Source organism: Mastacembelus armatus, chromosome 3 (genome assembly GCF_900324485.2).
Source record: "Mastacembelus armatus chromosome 3, fMasArm1.2, whole genome shotgun sequence".
Taxonomy (NCBI): Eukaryota; Metazoa; Chordata; class Actinopteri; order Synbranchiformes; family Mastacembelidae; genus Mastacembelus; species Mastacembelus armatus.
In genome coordinates this window covers 24,409,521-24,423,907 of record NC_046635.1, presented here as the reverse complement: position 1 = coordinate 24,423,907, position 14,387 = coordinate 24,409,521, and the positions used below count along the sequence as shown (strand labels likewise).

Below are 14,387 nucleotides of genomic sequence, written 5' to 3'. Positions count from 1 at the left end.
ATTCGGCTCACTGCTTTATACAACAGCCTGTGTTATTGCTACCTCCACTCTCAAACAACTTAAATGAAAGTGAAACTCTGAATAACCAACAAATGTTGGTGAAAGATGTGGGAGCACTAGACTGGGAGTAAAAGAGATGTAGATTTATGGACAAAGGAGATGTAAAATTAAAAGAAAAGCAGAGATGGAGAGAAACATAAGACGGTTTGTCCACTTTTTTGCCCACACACTAGGATGGACTAAAATTACAATACATGGAGAAGTAGGATCCAAACCTAATAGTTTGAGACACATCTCATTTTCAAATTTTCTGTAAGTCAAATAACACAAAATTAGAAAGTCAGATAAGAAATAAGTTGAATAAAATATGACAATAATTTTAAGCCTCTTAGAAATCCCACGCATTGACTGGCTGCAGTCATTTTAATATGAGGATTTAATGCATTTCTCATTTTCATATCATCCTAACACCTAATACCCTCGGGAAAAGTGACTAAGACGAGTGGTCAGAAAAAATCCAAAATTTGAATAATCGCTGAGCTGCTGTGGTGAGCATCTGGCATTGTTTTTGCAGAGCAAATGATTAACAAAATAATCTAAGAAACAATCAGTGATGAAAATAACCACTTGCTTTCATACCAGCCAACAGCCACTCAGATTTAACAGCGTCCATTGTTAAAGCACTAGTCTAAATCAGTGCACCATGAAAACAGAAAGCTGAGGATGTATTTTCCAATAATAGGGCGCCTTATCACATTATCACTTTCTTAACATTGTAAGAATGTGGCTGGACAATAATCACAAGATACATATCAACATAACAGAAAAATGACTGCTAAAAGAACAATATAAACATAAAATAAAAGCATTATTTATGTCTTACATAAATAATGCTTTTTTGCAAGCTATTACATATCTACTCATAATAAGGTAATATCAAGGAAAACATTACAGAACAAAAGCAATATAAACATGGCTTTTCATTTCTTGCATAACTTTGTCTTCAGTACATACCCGTCAAGGCAACAGGCAACAGTACAACATACAGAATACACAACTGGCCAAAATGAAGTAAAGCATCACTCATGTTGCTGTAGTGTGAATGCAGGGTGAGAGATAGCATGAAAGACAGAGAGCGAATAAAGAGAAAGTGAGAAAAGAGGGAATCGTCATTTCAGAGGTGTTCTCAGCTGTAATCGCAGATATTTTGAACTTGTGGACAATCAGGGAAAACACAGACAAGAGACAACACAGTTGTTTGTCCTGCAGCGGATCTCATGAACACATAATACATCACATATCACATGCAAATGAAGCAAAAATCTTGACAGAGACTGCCTGAATTCTGGAAATTTCACTTACAAAAGCTGGAGCTGCATCAGTGTTTTTGGAACAGGATAAACAAAATAAGAGGAATATCTGGACCCACTTTATTTGTGTGCTTTTGTATCTTGCATTTTGTTTCTCTGTAATGTAACTGCAGTTTGCTTTTTAATGTGAAATATAGTATGAGAATATCTGTCTGTCAGTTTATCTTATTTAACCAAGTGTGTTTTCAGTCTGTCTCTTATGGACAGTCTTAATGGATGTCCTTCAATTTAATGTTCTTTACTTACTTACTTACTTGTATTAAAGATAGACTTGTGTATGTTAAGAAATGTGATTTTCTTTCTGCTTTGATGCTTTCTTCTTCTTTCTTTCTTTCTTCTTTGAGTTGTGTATTTTTATATTTATGCAAATGTAAATGTCTCTGAATGTGCCCTTGTGTGCCTTTCATCTCCTAGTTCATAAAGTCCCATTTATATGTGCAATTTATGTGTGTGCATGTATAAGCAGAGATGACCATCTTCATTGTGCTGAGTGATGCTCTATTCAGGGCCATTTAGGAAGCAGGGAGCAACTTGTGACTTACAGGAGCAGCAGCCTTTCATCTCATTGTCATTGTGGGCACACGAACAAACACACACACGGATACATGCATGCACACCCATAAAACATGGCTCAAACAAGAACGTACATGGGCACTGATACTGGCATGCACAGATGCTCAGACTCATATTGAGTGACAGGACACAGAACTAGGGATCAATACACACAAATAAGCATGCCCATAGATGTACACACACACACACAATCACATTTAGAAAGGGTAGAACCAGTTTGTTTAGCTGATAAGAGCTGGTTTAGTCAAAAATCTTGTCATCATCAATCAGAGTAGAGAATGGAGAGAAAGTGGTTGGTTAACTGGTAAAAACAAACGACTGAACACAAAATCTCAAATAAGGGAGCAACAGCATCTAAAATGCTGCAATGCAACTCTCATTAGTGCTGGCCTCTGGGCAGACAAAGGACTTATTTGGCAAAGGAGAAGATATAGCAATGCATAACAGAGACAAGGGATAAATGCTCTCCCTCTCATTCTCATTCTCTACTCGATGCACCGCAGTCGAACCTTGGTGATGATTTTGCAACTGTAGAGAAGAAAATGAGATGAGTCTTCAAATGTTTCTTTAAACAACCTTTTCAGGGGCACCCTAAAAACATCAGTGTAGCATGACCGAAATGGTGTCGAGTTTGAGATGGAGGTGGAAAACGACCATGAGAAAAGCAGTTTCTCCACAGGGGTGCTTCAATAGACTGCTAAAAGCTAGTTAACAAATCATATTGGACCCTGGATGTGCCTGATGGTGCGGGCACCAGACTGATGTCAGCACAGCTCAGGTCAAATCTCTTTGTGGCACTACGTGGAATTGGATTTCAGATTACTTAATAGAAAGTAAAAAAGCTTGACAAACAAATTAGTTGCAACTGAACACACATAATTAAAGTTCTACAACCAAGGATTTAACCAAGGATTAGAATACATAGTACAAAAGGAAATGGACTATTGAGAAAAATGATTACCCATCTGTTCAGTGAGGCAGATGTTATGCTCTATGTGCACTGCACTTAGAGCAGCCATGTGTCTAAATGCATTTTTTCTTGACTGACAATATATGCCCTCTTGCTCCTTCTATGTTGCCCACACATGAACCCTATATGCTAAGCAATGAATGCTGCAAGCGCAATGAGCTTCTCTAGGGAAGGTTCTCCTGATAATCTCAAGTAAAAGAAGATAAACCAGACAGATAATGTACTCAACATGACAGATTACTGATATCTAACTATGTACAAGAGGGGACTTTGCTGTTGGACAAACAATGAGATAAAGTTGTTGACATTAAAAGGGCAGTATTTTATTGATCTAACTGAGAAGGTAAGTTTACAGTGACATGACTAACCAATAAATGTCACATATACTGTACAAGGCTAAAATCAATACATTACTGTTACCTTCCCATAGGGACTTAGGAAAACATACTCCATTTTTGCATAAATTACTGTACATTATAATTTCTCTTAATTTAACTTCTAATTCAATGTAGGCTACACAACGTAACAAAATCAAACAAAAGCAAAATAAAAAACAATAAAAAAACAGCATTGATATATTAAAGTGACAGACTGTAAACAGCAGGACACAGCAGTGACCAGACAAGAACCAGTCTAAAACAATGAACCTCTGGAGAACTGCAAACTGACATTTGTACATACCATATTGATTTTACAGTTCAGGCTAATGAGATAGAAGACGTTACTCTGAGTTTTTAAAGTGCTGCCAGGCAGATTTTAACTTTGGAATGACACAGGTTAGCTGTTTCGTCCTTCCAGTCTTTATACTAAGCAAAACTCATCAGCCTGTTTAACCACTCTTCAACTACACTGTTTTGGGTCGGTGTTACCACTCATCAGCATGATTAAACAATAAAATAAAATAAACACACACATGAAGCCCTAAAACTCTCTACCTTCTACCTGTCAGCTCCATACAATATTCAGCAAAAAAGTTAGGAATGACCAAGTCAACACTGTGGAACATTTAGCAGCAGACAAGCCAGATATTCCCCTCAGGGATTGTATGGGCACAAACGCAGAGCTGGAAGGACTAGTAAATAAATAAATAAAAGTAGGGTCATGTTGCAAGGCTCTAGTATATAAATGATTGGTTGTTTTGTTTTTGTTTTTTTTTTCATTTCAATAACTCTCTATATACATTATATGGATTTGTAAGACCTTTAAATAAACCCTGGGTCACAGTACAACTGCAGACAATTTTTGAGTGCTCTGCTTATATTATTAAAATTACACAATACAGAATGTCAAATATCTGTTTCCCTGAGGAAAACCAGGCCAGAACAGTGAAAACCTAAACAGTGTACACAAGAAGCATGGACAGGGCCAGAGACCTCTGAGTTACCATTAAGCAGAACTTGTACTCTGTTAGTCTGAGGGTCAGGGCTGAAATAGAAAAATATCCTATATTCTATAAGTACAGGCATCCTACTACCAAACAGTAACACTACACCAATAGTTCATTAAATGATTAAGAACATTACTGAGATTCCCCTCCAAGTTTCTTCACTGAATTGATATGGAAATAAGATTCATTTATTCATGAATTAAGCAGAACAAAGCTGGAACAATGCAATGAAGGATTTAATATGAATTTGAGACCCCCTGTAGCAGGAGGGTTTGAAAAGACAGATACAGCTTAGGCCATCGGTGAATTATGTGGGTTAGAACAGGAATTGGCAGGTAGCAAAAGCATTATGGCTGGACAATAATTAGACACACTGAGGTCTGGCCAGGGCATTGGTTAGAAGCTGAGGAAGACATAGCAAAAAAAACTTGTCCCTTGTGGCCCCATATGGAACATACTGCAGAGTTCGGTCTGGCCTCACCAAGTCCCATTTTATTGTAACAATGTGTCATAATGTAAAAGGGCTTAATCAACAAGCACAAAACAAAATGATATGCTACAGTGCTACATGCAAATGTAAATTACAAAAGTCTGTGTATTTAAGGAAATCTTTCTACAGTGGCAAAAGGACATTAATCTACACTTAGAAATCAAGAGCTAAGCAATCCTGCAATCACAGTCCTTTGCTGAGTAAGACTGATCTGGGCCAGACTTAAAATGTTCATTCTTGTACAAAAAAGCTGTGGTTATATTATGTCGATATTACTTTTATTATCATAAAATACCCTGCTGAAAAACAAAAATAATGAATTAAACATAATGTGAAGAGCCATCGGTTCAGCCAAAGCCTTCTCCTTTAAATGATAAGGTTAATAAGCTTCGATGTTTTTGTTGTTTTCCACAAAACACGTATAGAAACTAAAACCAACGATGAAATTCAAGTGTTTGCCATAATGTCTGTGGATCCAGAAATCATTACTAAGAGGAGATTACCAAAGAGCAGATCTGTGCCATCAACAGTTGCATTAATAAAAGCTGACGAGAGGGTACGTGCAAAATAAATAAATAAAATGTATCATGTGTTGTTTAGCAATCATCCAAACTAGTTTTTTTGGAGATGTAAGCAGGGGTTACACTGTTGAAGCCCACTGGAGCTCAACTCTGCCCCTGACATCCAAATGGCATCCTGCCAGAGCTCATCTCTGTCTCCTTCAGCTTCACAGCATTGGCAACTATTGCACTTGAAACATCTGTTTTAAGGCACCGTCTCATGCTGACCAAACACATTGAAAATCTAACTTTGCTTTTTAAAAGCACTGTGGCCATCAAACAGCTACAGGAGCAAAACATGTATGTCCAGATTGCAAGAGGAGCTTCCACACATGGCACAGCAGCATTAATCCATAATGGTTTAAATATTCTGCTATGACGTTACAATTTTACTCTACTCTTAATAAACAAAGTGATTTTCTGCATAGCAGCTGCTGCACACAGATTCACAGTTTCTACAGTGAAACAAAGTGATCAGGATCAGTCTAGCACCATCAAAGGCATCTAGTCTAGCACCATCAAAACTATCACGGCACTTTTATTTTCTGCATCTCTGGATAATCACAAATTTGATATTATTTTACTTTTTTCTTAGTCTTTTTTGTTGAGTGGTTTATCATAGGGACTGTTCAGTTTCGCCATTTTATTGCAAGCATGTAACTTTCAGATAGTAGGCCAGATAATCAAAACACAGCCTATAAGTTACTGCAGACCGTGTTGCTGCCTTGTTTACATGGATGAGAGTTTCAGTGTTTTGTGACTTCCTGAATAAATATATGGTCTGGGGCTGTTTTGCTGCTTCAGGACCTGGAAGACTCGCTGTGATAAATAGAACCATGAATTCTGCTGTCTACCAAAAAATCCTGAAGGAGAATGTCCGGCCATCTGTTCGTGACCTCAAGCTGAAGCGAACTTGGGTTCTGCAGCAGGACAATGATCCAAAACACACCAGCAAGTCCACCTCTGAATGGCTGAAGAAAAACAAAATGAAGTCTTTGGAGTGGCCTAGTCAAAGTCCTGACCTGAATCCGATTGAGATGCTGTAGCATGACCTTAAAAAAGGCGGTTTATGCTCGAAAACCCTACAATGTGGCTGAAGTACAACAATTCTGCAAAGACGAGTGGGCCAAAATTCCTCCACAGCGCTGTAACAGACTCATTGCAAGTTATTGCAAATGCTTGATTGCAGTTGTTGGTGCTAAGGGTGGCCCAACCAGTTATTAGGTTTAGGGGGCAAACACTTTTTCACACAGGGCCAAGTAGTTTTGGATTTTGTTTCCCCTTAATAACAAAAACCTTTATTTAAAAACTGCATGATGCATTTACTTGTGTTATCTTTGAGTAATATTTCAATTTGTTTGATGATCTGAAACATTAAAGTGTGACAAACATGAAAAAAAAAATAAGAAAAAAAATAAGAAATCAGGAAGGGGGCCAACACTTTTTCACACAGGGCCAAGTAGTTTTGGATTTTGTTTTCCCTTAACAATAAAAACCTTCATTTAAAAACTGCATGATGCATTTACTTGTGTTATCTTTGACTAATATTTAAACTTGATGATCTGAAACATTAAAGTGTGACAAACATGCAAAATAATAAGAAATCAGGAAGGGGGCCAACACTTTTTCACACCACTGTATATATGCAGATATAATGCAAGTTGCGAGTTTTGTCTCTACAGTGACAATCTGCATCAAGTACTTCCTGCTGAAGAAATAGATGCATGCAACTATTATAGCTGTAGGTATACTGTCATCACAGCTCAGCAACTAATCCAGGAAAACAAAATGATGGAAAAAAGATATTGACTCTTAATGGAACTGCTGACAGACAAAATACTGGACCTATCCTTCTAGGAATGGGTGAGTGCTGACAACTCATTTTCACTGAAGAAGAGACCTTTCCTGGTTTTCAGTTGTTTTAGTACGTGTTCTGCTAACATTTCCTGATATTTACTCTGGATTAAATAGTACCTTTCCTCTAAAGGCTCTGTCTCTCTAAGGATATTAAATAGAACTTGTAATTTGGACCATGCAACTCCAGTCTCAGCCTCCCTTGCTTGACCTCCTATATATTACACTGACTTGCTCTATTATTAAAGGAAAGAGTTGACATTTGGGAAATTCTACTCACTCACTTTCTTTATGTGACTCAAAAAGTCTACCTATAATTCAGTGTAAAACCACAGCTTGACATTTTTCCTTGAGGTTTAAATCAGCTGGTTGGTGGATTTTTCTAACCTCCGGGCAGGCCAGCATTCATACTATGCTAAGGTAACCCTCTCCTGACTCTAGTTTCGAACATAGTGTGCAGAAATGATGATGGCATCAATCTTTTCGTCTAACTCCTGACAATATTTCAAAAAGCAACACTTTCCAAAATGCTTCCAAATGTTTAAGAGACCTTACAAATATCTGTGTCCCATTGTGTACCTGTAAAAAAAAAAATCTTTCTTTCACTACAGTATGTCTTCAAATGTCTTAAAATCTACCAGCTGCCAGAACGACAGCAGGGTCTACTGTGATGTTTGTTTAGTTTTAGTGAGTTGTCAGATGTGCAGTACACATTTCTGAGTCTAGCACTTAGAGAACATTGATGGTTGATTTTTGGCCTTTTTTTTTTCTGGGCTCATCTGTTCACCTTTGCACCTGAATGTCTCAGTGAATGATGCTGTTTTGAAGTCTCCCACTGCTGCCCTGCTGTTGACCATTTCTGAATGGATGCTCTGCTCCCCCCCACCAATAAATAAACAACTCAATAAACAAAGGGAGACAAATGAGGAATAGAGATGCACTGCAGGAGGAAGAGACGGGAGGGACGGAGTCAGAGAGCTGTGCTGCTCTTTGGTCAGCCGTAGATTAATTACAGTTTCCACTCTGCGCATACACCGATCTAAGACACTTCTCTGTGACGGGCAGAACAAACACTACTGTTTACGTGCACCTGTCCAACCAAACACATTGAATGACTAATGAAACAGGCACATTAATAAACTGGGATGTCACATAAGACCAAACAAATTAAAATGAATGCTTCCTCACACAGTGATGGAGAGAGTAGATACGCAGAGTAGATGAAAAAAGGACACACCATAGTTCAATCTAAATAAACTGCATGACAGATATTACTGCTGCTGCTCTAGTAAACCCACCAAATGTGTTCAGGACTGAACTGGGTACAGGCACAAGCTCCACTCTGTAACTGAGATCATAAAATGACACATTATATGAAAAGGTTGCAGGTTATAACGTGGGAATGAATCCCATGAAAAATGCACAATGTGGCCTCTGACCTAGCAGAAAAAAGTAAGAAATCACAGTCCACACAGACAAGAAGGTGGAGGGAAGGGATATGGGCAATAAAAGAAGTGTTTAGATGGGACAAAGTAAGGCACGGCATGAAAGTGCTAGAGGTTTTCTTCCAGTGGCAGGATGGGGCGGCTGTAGTTTGCAGTGGGCCTGGCTGCTGTGTCCTGCCTGTCCCTCGGAGATACGGACGTGCTAAATTTGACAAAGTGAAAAGCTATTTGCCAGAGAACGCTGCTGTGAGTCCCAGCAGAACAGAAATGAATTTCAGCTCCGCTTCATTTGACTTTTCCCCCAAAATTAAAAGCACTGAGTTGTGACACCAGATGAGAAGTGTGTCTGAGACCTTTTTTCTTTCTTTCCTTCGTCATTTCTTCTCCCACCTTGTTTTATGTGTTTTCAGCCCTTCTCTCTCTGCTTCTGTGCTATTTTCCTTCCTCCTTTTCTTCCTTCCACCCTACCTTTGATTTCTTCTTTCCTTTCCTTCGTCTTCCTCTTCTTTATCTTCTTTGCTACCTTCTGTCACTCTGTCCTTCTCTCTATTATTCTTTCTTTGTCTTCTGCCTCCTTTTCTCCTTCCTTCCTGTCTTCTATCTTATTGTCCTCCCTTGTTTTTCTTCCTCCCTTATTTCTTTCATTTCTTTCTGTCTCTCTCTGAGTTCCTCCTTCCCTTTTCCCTTTCCTTCCTCTACCTTCCTTCACTCTATCTACCTGTTTTCATTCCTCTCACTCTCTCCGTCTTACTGCCACTCTCCACCAGGCCTCACAGTTCCAAAGTAAATCGTCTGAAAACAAACAGCCTTTCAGAGTCAGACCACAGCTGTTTCTGTCATAACACCTTTGCCAGTAATATAATCTAAACCCAAACACTCTTTAACACAGGATGGAAATGACTTGAACTAGCAGCAGATTTATTTACACAGCTGTAATCAGGTAGCTGACAAAGCATCAAGCCATCTGATTAAAGTTGTGTACTCAACAGACTTCTGGGTTTTTTTAGTCTCTTACAGTTATAGTCCTGCTATTTCTTTCAGTAACCTTTTAACAGTTATGAAAGCTTATTTAGTGAGGGGCAAAAAGCTGTTACGGACTGCTATGTCTGATTTAAAGAAGAATATACAAAAATGGCTTTTACATAAAGACTAAGAAATCAGAATAAGATCAGTCTGTGTTCATGTCCTGAGGTGGAAAGAGCAGTTCTCGCTGGACCAGTCACATTAGAGCCAAACACCTATAACTACCACAGAGTGATTTATTAACTGCTTGAGTCACTTACTACAATGGCTACACACTGTTTTGATGAGCAGACCCCCCTTTTCAGCTTAGTATTTAATCATTAAAATAAAACTTAAAGAGAGAGAGAGAGAAAACTTCTGCTGAAGTGAATGAGTCTCAGCGACTCTATTTCAAGGTCAGATCTCTCCCAGTGTGCTGGCTGGCAAAGCGCAGCACGAGGAAGGCAGCCTCAAGCGAGCATCACATCACAAAGGAATAAAACATTCAAAGACTTTCATAAAGTTTAAAAGCAAGCGAGGGAATTTATCCACCACCCCAGAAAAAAAAAAACTATTTGAATGAAATATAATCCCTTCTTTTCATGCCCCTGCACAGGCGAATGACTCCAGGCTCTGTATCTTTCTTGGGAAGTTGGTCTCTGTGCAGCCGAGAGATCCATATTTTGATGAGGGTATTTCAATGTGTCAGGGGTTTAGTAGAAACACGTCGGTAGGAAGGGGGGGGCATCAAAGGAATGCTAAGTCATTTTTAATCCAGGATGTGGGAGAGGGAAATATCTTGTGTATGTTTTTATAATCGGATCTTTTCAAAAGGTCATCTGGAGAAAATAAAGCCAAGACAATGATTGGAATCGGTTGCAGGTTTAACAGATGTTGTTTGTTTGTTTGTTCCAAGTTGAACACAGGCAGAGGAAAGAGAGGGGAGATGATGTGGTGAGCGTTTGATTTAGAAAACTACTTCCAGTGTGACAACATGAAGGAAAAAGAAACAGAGATAGAGAGGCCGACAGGTGGAGGATGAAGGAGGGTGGGATCACCTCAGCAGAGGAGAACCAAGAGAAAGATTGGATTGCATGCCACTGGCCAGCATAACTGTAAAAGAGCCCAGACTGAGAAAGCAACAACGGTGTTCTCTGGACTCAGCTCAGAAATATTATCCTCCACTGGAGAATCTTTATGAGTGAAGCAGCAGCCAAAGAAAAAAAATCAATTCATATTAACAGGGAGCCAGGGCGAGAGCTAGAGGAGCTACTGTCTATTCTACCAGAGCGTGTGTATGTTATTCTGAATGAGTTCAAATGCAAACACACAGCCAGACAATGACCCTGGAACAGAAAGGCGTCTTTACACCTGGTGATAATCTTCACTCACATAAACTCCAACATACACACTGAAAATATACTGTATATATAATTAGAAACCATGAGGACTGTTTCGTATTATGAATCAAATGTACTCTCTCTCATTCACACCCACAAAAGCTTGACAAAGAAGCAGAATGCACTGTTACACTTGTTGCCAGAAAAGTAGTCATAAACCAGCTTCCCTTAGAATAAACAGGGGAGAGCCAAGGTGAAATCAAATGTATTTGTAATAGTTAAAGTACACAGATGTTACTACACAAGGGACATGTCAGCCACTTGTCAACAACAAGGCTGAAGTGCCAAGGCTGCTACAGGAGCTGCAATCTGGACTCATTCTCTGGTCTCATTCTGTGCAAGGTACAGAACGACACAGGCACAGATGAAGTAAAACCCCATCGTCGTATCCATTCAGTCAGTCTCTTCAAATTTGGCACAACCAGCATTTCCTGAACAACAACAAAAGTGTGCCTTTAAAGTTAACCCATGCAGGTAAAGCTAAAAAAGAACTTGGTTTGTCACAGCTGATACCAGTCATCTACCTTAGTACCAAGTCTTTCTGAGTCTCTCAAATACATTTATCTTCTTTCTTCTACAGCTTTTTTTTTTCACTCACACTGTAATGCATTGGGATCAGTTTTATTATTGGACGTGCCAAAATTGGGTCATACTGTACAGTAAATCAAATCCTGCACAATATTGCAAATATTGCCCTTTCTTAATGTCTCCAGAGATTTTTTTTTTTTGCTCTTTTTTGTCCAGGCAGCACATTATTTGAAGTTAAATGTGCTCTTCTTAAATGCCAACAGACCAGGCCAGAAAAAGGCAGCACTCTTACCTTCTCTGGTATCGCACAAAAAAAAAAAAAAAATCCCTCAATCTTTTGGTTGCTGTAAGAATTCTTGGTGTTAAAGCAGAGCTAATGAGCACAGGTGCTAGTGCTGTGAAAACCCTCCTCACCATGAAGTCTGGGCTTGTACAGTGTCAGCGGTAACCATCAACAAGCAGCAAAGAGAAGCTAAAGATGCCTCCTTTCAGCACACCTGGCTCCAAACACAAACCCCATTTTCATCTAATGCTCCAAATCCAGCAACAGGAGGTACTGATACAGTTTAATGTACAATGATGTGACAGCCTTTTGTTCAAGTGTGGGATTAAATGAATTGAGCACAGCAGGTTCAAATATTTGCTCTCTACTTGGCTTTTCTGCCACCCTCCCTGAAGTTATGTGTCCTGGCAGCTTGATTTTCCTCTTGTTTCTGTGAAATCAGCTGTACAAAAGAAGACACTATACACCAGAGCTGGCCAATAACACTGACAGTGAGACAAAGAAACAATTGGGGCCAGACCTATCAGAGACCACTAATGGGGCTCTTGGCAAAGGGAACAGCTTGTTACACAGAAGAAGTTTGAGCTTCTGTCTTTCTCAGAAACACAGACAAAACTTTAAAAAGCAGTATGTTCATGTGTCAATATGAGTGCAAGCAGAGGATGCATGAGCACAGGTGGTGTGTCAAATGTTGATGCATGCAAAGTGTGTGAGCATGTTTGAGTGATGTCCATTTCCCTGCAGGTTAAGGTCAGTAGTCATCATAGGGCTTTTACTGTCACAGACCACTGGGCTCGACATTTTCTACCCACCACCAGGCCATTTGGCAAACAGCAGGGTTTAGCACTCTCAGTCTGTGTGTGGGCTTTTAGTATTCACGTACTGGAGACATAAATATATTCAAACAGCCAATTTCTGGGGAGTCAACATACTTTTATAGGGATAAACAGCAAATCCTCAATTGTAAATCATTAAACTTAATGCCCTTGAGTTGGTTTAAGGTTAGGGTAGAGGTTGGGAAAGTAGTGGTTATAGTTAAGGTCAGGGTAAGTCTTCAGGAAATAGATGTAAGTCAATATGTGTGTGAAAGCATGCATGTTTTTATGTTTCAGTGAGGACACAGAAGCAAAATGAGAAAATGTGTACCTGCTGGTGCATGCAAACTAATCAGTTAAAAAAAAAAAAACTGGAAAACTTGATTACATTTTTTTTGCATCTTATTTGGCAGATCAATGTGTAATTATGATTTTGGACCTTTTTAACAAACTCTAACCGCTAAATGTTGAATAGAAAAATAGAAAAAAAAAATAACGTAGTACTTATACTTCTTTTTAAACCTTGGGTTGCAGCCACCGCTCAACTACTCATCACACCTGCTCCTGACTGTCATGGCCACTTATAGAGAGACTAATGTAGGTACAATAGCTTTTTTTGCTACTAAATACACTTTAGGCATATGTGTGGATACATGTAGCTTCATAGCTCTACAAGAAACATTTCACACAGTATATAAGAGCATGAGCAAGACTGTGTTTTGGCATGGGGGGAATGTGGCTGCAGTTTTTGCAAACTTCATAAACATTCTGTGGTGCAGGCACTGGCACCTGAATAAAATAAAACCTCCATATAGTTGTTACATATGGTTGTAAAGATGGCACATCCATCGTCGTTTCAGTAGACATTTTTAATGGAACAGCCATTGAAACCAGTTGTTTCAATATCAATAGGACTACTACAATTAGTTCAGGTTTTAGGTTTGTGTACACTGCATGCCTAAAAACCCCTTGTTTCAGCACATATGTGTGAAATTTTGACTCCCAGCTCAGTCCATTAACATTTTTTTCATGCTGACATAGGATCTACAGCTCTGAAAATGTTCCTTACATGCCTATAATAAAATAAAAAAAAATAATAAACCCTGCTGTTTCCAAGGTTTTAGAAAACATTAGACTGGAACTATATGAAGTGACATGAGTCATGTGACCTGCTATACTTTTGACCAATCCCTGTTGTAACTTTCTTATCTAAAGGGTTCTGCAAAGAGATGCCTCTCTGAGCTATGTTGTTGCCCTAGTTGACCTATGAGCTTAGCTCACACTCTCTGAAGCAACCCAAGGCATTCTTCTTTCTTCTTTTCCTTTCGGCTGCTCCCTTCAGGGGTCACCACAGAGAATCATCTGCCTCCATTCAACCCTATCCTCTGTATCCTCCTCACCCACACAACTATCCTCATGTCCTCCTTCACTGCATTCAAGAACCTCCTCTTTGGTCTTCCTCTAGGCCTCCTTCCTGGCAGCTCTAACCTAAGCATCCTTTTACCAATGTATTCACTGTCCCTCCTCTGAACATGTCCAAACCATCTCAATCTGGCTTCCCTGGCATTTTCTCCAAAACATCTAACATGAGCTGTCCCTCTGATGTCCTCATTCCTGATCCTATCCATCCTCATCACTCCCAGAGAGAACCTCAACATCTTCAGCTCTGCTACCTCCAGCTCTGCCTCATGTCTTTATCTCAGTGCCACT

General features: G+C 39.3%; 1 protein-coding gene across 3 annotated transcripts in view; it reads right to left on the bottom strand.

Moving 5' to 3' along the window:
- phkb (phosphorylase kinase, beta) overlaps window positions 1-14,387 on the bottom strand; it is an 83,252-nt gene that overhangs the window by 22,822 nt on the left and 46,043 nt on the right. The gene's annotated exons all lie outside the window — the stretch shown is intronic.